Here is a 5871-nt window from a genome sequence, read left to right as displayed (position 1 = left end):
TTTGCTGTGGAAAAACGGTAATTTAAAGACTAAAACTCCAGCAGTAGAAACAGCCCAACTACTCCATAGGGTTCAGACTGATATTTCCTTCTATTCTGTTTCTCAGTAGTCTTTCGTGATTGCTGATTCGTAATACTGGTCCTCCATGGATTATTGGTCACTTGTCTCTCTTTTTTCTCTGAATGTGTATTTTATCGTTTTAGAGCCGTGAGCACTTATGTGGCCTGGCACAATTTAAATAGTCTCATGTGAAAAACAAGCCTGTTTAGTTTGATTTTTCTCTTTTTGTGACATCTGGAAAGTGCAGCTACTCAGACAAGCAAACTCGGTTAGGAAAAATCTCTCCACCAGGAAAGGCCTAGCATGGACAACAGTCCTGTGCTGATTTGCTGTTTATCAGACAGTTTCTCTGGCACTGCCAAACCCTAGAGACTGGTGGGATGGTTGGGTTCAGAGGTTGGTGGTTAATGGGATGCATTCCACCTGGAGGCTGGTGAGAAGCAGAGCATCTGAGGGGCCTGTCCTGGGACCTTTACATCTTTATCAATCACCTGGAAGATGTAATATTGCACTCATCAGATGAGCAGATGGCACCTCTTATCTGAAAGATGTCAGTGAGAATAACAAGTCACACTTACTTTCTTGGGAGTTTGCTGCTTTCAGAGACCAAGAGAAAAGCCCAACACAGAATATTTGTATATATTTCAGTTCACCTTTTCCTTATTTTATTTTATTTTATTTTATTTTATTTTATTTTATTTTATTTTATTTTATTTTATTTTATTTTATTTTATTTTATTTTATTTTATTTTATTTTATTTTATTTTATTTTATTTTATTTTCTTGAAGATCAAACTAGATTCCTTAGCATAATTATTAGAAATTTGCATTACTCTCTACATCTGAATATTTTTTCCAATGTCTGGGTTTTTTGGTCTAATGGACTCTGATTTGTGCGCTATGTTCAGAATTATGCTTCCTAGATTAGAAAAGACTGCATGCAACCTACAAAGTGAATCTGACTCTTGCAAACTATTTAAAGGATGGTTTCAAAATAATAAAATGTTTGTATTTATGGTATTCACATACATAAAAGTTTGACCATCTCTTTAGTCAGAAATTATTTTTCTTTTATTTAGGAGGATTAACATTTATGCTCTTTTTATTACTACTCTCAGTCAACATTTCCTTTTAAAATGGGAAAAAATTTGCATTCTTATTGCCTCATTCCTTGTCATCTGCCTCTCTCCAAACATATTTTGCACTTCCTCAAGCAGCAAGTGCAAAAAATGTGCCCAAATTTGTTAACAGGAAATGTGAGTCTCTTTTGCCTTTGTGAAATGCATTTGATGTCATAAAGATCAACTGATATGTTTAATTCATACTGCAAGGTTTTAATCTGCTCATTTGACCTTTTTGATATACTCTTAATAGCACTGGTGTTGAATAATGAATTTCATGTGTTCTAAGCACTAAACTGATTTACAGACTTCACAGTGGGTTTAAAAAAAGCGTCTTGTCATTCAAGTGGTGCTGAAAGGGAACGACGCAGTGTTATGGAGGAAAATGATAAATATTGCCTTTAGTAAATGTCAAAGATACTGAGGCAAATACTTTTCAAGAAGATTGATGAAACATTTCCCTCTTTTCTATAAAATATAAAAAGAATTCTTCAGTACGTTTTTATGAATCTTCATCTTATTTTGCTGTATTTCTCGTGTGCGTGCTGGAGACTGATGTGTCCCAAATTTTGGGCCTAATGTGAACTGATATTCAGAGCGGGAAAGATGCAATAAAGCCTGTGGGACTGTGTCTATGTGGCAGGATTTTACTGTTGGGGGAAGCAGCAGGGATAGCCTCTCTGAGAGGAGCTTAGGAGCTGCTCCTGAGTCAGTAAAAGCCAGTTCCAGTGAGATCCATTGCTGCCTAGAGCTGCACCCATCAGCTGCTGCTGTTTCTGAAAAAGATATTGAAATAAGGGTAAAAAATGTTGTGCAGCAGCTCTGAGTGAGAAGTGAAAATATGTGAGAGATACAGCTCTGCAGACACTGAAGTCAGTGTAGGGGGGAATAGGAGCTGCTGCAGGTGCTGGAGCAGAGATTCCCCTGCAGCCTGTGGTGAAGATCACGGTGAGGCAGGATGTCCCCCTGCAGCCCGTGGAGGAGCACAGCAGAGCAGATGTCCTCGCTGCAGTCTGTGGAGGATCCTGAACTGCAGCAGGTGGATGTGTCCCCTGCACACCATGGAGAGCCATGCAGGAGCAGGCTCCTTATAGAAACTGCAGTCCATGGAGAGGAGCCCACAGAGGAGCAGGTTTTCTGGCAGTAACTGCAGTTGGGACCACTTCACAAATGATCTCCTTGTTCTTACCTCAAGCCACAAGCTTTTCCATGCCATTTTCTCCCCCTGTGCTCTTGAGGCTGGGGAGTGAGAGAGCAGTTGGGCGAGGACCTGGCATTCAGCAAAGATCAACCCGCCACAGAGATACATGACCTAAAGGTGCTGTTTAAGAATCAGCTGGGGTAAAGAATAGGCAAAACCTTTAGAAAATAAACCTTATTTCAACAGGGTTCTGAAATGAGGAATTCCTGATCTGAGCAAGGTTAGAAGTGAGTGGATGTTGAATAGATGATGAACCTAATTATGATTTGTACACCTTTCTTCCTAACTGTGGAGATAGGTAGTTGTGATAGTTGGTGAATTAAAGAGCCTGCAATGAGAGGCCACAGGCTTTGTAGATTTATAAGTACCTCAAGATCAGAGTAAAAGGAGGTGTTGAAACACAGCCCATGCAACTTCTTTTCACTCAGCATTGAATCAAGACCTGAATTTATTTTACAGTTGTCCAGTTGTGAGCAAATGCATGTTTGCAGCAACATGCTATTTAATTCAACCTTACCCTGTCATTGTGAGATTGAAGAATATTGCTGCCTTTCCCTTAGCAAATATGATGCCCAGCAGGACTTGATTAACATTACAAAGAAATTTGTCTCCAAGATTAAACTGGAGCAGGATTAAACTCCTGCAGGATCCCACAGCTGCAATGATGATGCTGGGCTGCTCTTTGCACCAGCTCACATCAGTCATAATGAATAAAGCTATACTGATATTTTCACTACATCTCTCTCCTGAATGTGTTCCCTGCATGAAGCAGAAATCCTGAAGGTAGTAACAAAACAGTTAATCTCCTTCAAAATCTCCTTGGTAATGCATATGCACAGGAGGGAGACCTGCACAGATAAAGCCAAGTCAAAACCAAGCAATCTTTCTCTTTTTTGGCTCTTCTGTGCCCAGTCTGGGGATCTTCCCAAATGGAAAATGTTGCATTTAAATAAGTAAATTTCAACCATGATAATTAAAGATAAATAATAGCTCCGCGGTAATTTGAAAAACGCTGCTGGAATTAAACAGAACAAAATAGCTTTTCAGAATTGTTTAAAAAATGTTAATCAACATTGTTGATGTTTTGCAACATCAACATAGGTTTACATTTGCCTATTTCTGTTTATGTTTACATATACATAGTCACAGATGTGCAAGTGTAGATATATGTACAATATTATGTGTTTTTAGAAGTTATGTGAGACTATTTCAGATCAAAAATACTTTATCAAATGTTTGGTTTTCAATAAATATATTCTAAAAGTAGTGTCTGTTTACTGATAACATTTAAAATAGCATTTTGATACCAGAATCAAAATTAAAAATGCTATAAAAATTTCATAGTAATTCAATGAGAATTAAGGATCTCTGAAATGAAACCTTTTTGTTCTTTGGTTTTCACTACAAATATGGATGGACTTTACAAGATGTATGATGTCCTTCATGATCTGTGATTTTTTTTCTGCTGTTTGGCTTAAATGAGTCCTGTGGCAAGGTTCTGTGACAAATGTGACATCAGGCATTTGTTCAAACTGAAATTGATTTGTATAATATACAAACACTATACAAACTGGAAAAATTTACATTTTAAAGTACAAGTTCATCTTCAATCTGGGCTTGATTTTTGAAATTTCAAGAATAAACAAAATATTTGAAAACACTTGGCTAGATTTGGAAACATCTATATAATGTTAATAACACTGACATAAATTGGACTAGCACTGGACCAGTGTCTTACTTGTTTTATGTGGAGAAGTTGTGGTTGATGGAGTTCTGTTTTTTAATGTAAACCAGAAGATCATAACTGGCATCATTGATGGTAAGGTGTAAAAGCATTGAAAAAGTATCTAACCCTCTTAAAAGCCTTGTTCTCATTCTATGGATTTTCTTTTTTGATATCTGTCAAGGTTTGAAACACTGTTGGTTTCTGTAGCTTGGTCTTTTTGACATATGAAAGTAAAAGTCACACTTGTGTTCCCTGAACTTGCACAGGGCTGAGGCAGTGCCTAATCCTGGCCTGTGCTTCCAGGGGTCTTGCTGACCACAGCAAGGGAAAACATGCTCCAGCACATGAATATTTCAGCGCACTAAGTGCAGGGGAATGAAAGGTCCTGCTGGCATTGCACAGTAAAGTGGTCAAGATTTTACAGCCCTTATGGGTCTGAATGCATCTATCCATAATTTTTTCAATGCAAGGAAAAGAAAAAAAAAAGAAAAAAAGAAGAGAAATAACATGACCTTCACTGCAACACACTCACCACTCTGGTGGGTCAGAAAAAACCTCCTATGGTGAGTTCTGCTGATGCAACTGGTCCTCAACATCCTGGATGATCCAGAGGGTTGTTGGTCACTGCCCTCAGGTGTTTCCCCCTAAAACTGGGGTTTCCCCACCAAACTGGGGTTTCCCCTCGGGTAATGGAACACCTGAACGTGACAAATCCACTGGCCAGTGGAGATGCTTTCAAAGGAGGCGACAAAGGGCCCCAACGTTCAGGTGCCATTTGTAGCAGCGTGGCAGGGTGGTAGAAATGCTGCAACCTTCTTTGACGCATCTCCTTCAGAAGCTGCTCAGAGTAAGGCCACAAGAGCAGCCATTTCAAGTCCATGCACAGGCCACAGATAGCTCAGCAGAGGAAAGACAGGAAGGATCTTTGCATGATATATTCCAGGAAGGATTTGTTGCAGTCACCACACCAAAGGGACCAGGGACAAAAGACGGAACCATGTGGTCAGCACGACTTCAGTGTGGGGTCAGTGACCAATGACCTGAGGGCACAGGGCAAAGGGCAGGGCAAAGGGCAGCAAACTGCAGGGGGGATGAGGGATGAATAATTGGGGTGGGCAGTGTCAGCTGGCCAATGGGGGAGGCAATCTAATGTAGATTGGCAGTAGTGCTGCAGAGCATCTGGGGTTAAGTCTTCTTTATCAGCCTACGTGAAGAAAACTTTGATGTAGTCTTTCCTGAGCGGGAGGAGTCAGAGGATTCTGCAACAGCAAACTAAGTGTCTCCAATCATGCACTTCAGCTTGAGGATGGCCTTCAGAGATTAATTCAGTCCAGGCTCTAGACTCCAAGTCCAAGCTCCAAGTCCAGTCTCTCTCTTTGAAGAAAAGCACCAATCACACTCATGGCTATAAACAGGGTAAGTGACGTTAACTTATCTAAAAGAACATATTATTGATAAATCCAAATGTCCAGTAAAGTGTTCTCTGAAGAATGTTTGAATTACCCACACTTCAATGGCTAGGAAGTCAATAAAACTCTTCATAACTTTTGGGATTGCTATTAGGTTTGATAAATATATTAGTCTATAGTCATTTAAGCAGGCTTTATTCCTTGCTTCCTTTAAAATGTTAATAGCCAATTTTAATAACCACATGATTCCAGTTGGTTTGGGCCAATAAATTAGACAAGTACCTCATACCTGCAGACTCCCATAATGCCATTCTTTAGAATGATATTCAAGTTATTCTTAAATGCAAAGAAAAA

This window comes from Melospiza melodia, chromosome 1 (genome assembly GCF_035770615.1).
Source record: "Melospiza melodia melodia isolate bMelMel2 chromosome 1, bMelMel2.pri, whole genome shotgun sequence".
In the NCBI taxonomy this organism is placed as follows: domain Eukaryota; kingdom Metazoa; phylum Chordata; class Aves; order Passeriformes; family Passerellidae; genus Melospiza; species Melospiza melodia.
Note: the sequence above shows the minus strand (reverse complement) of the source record.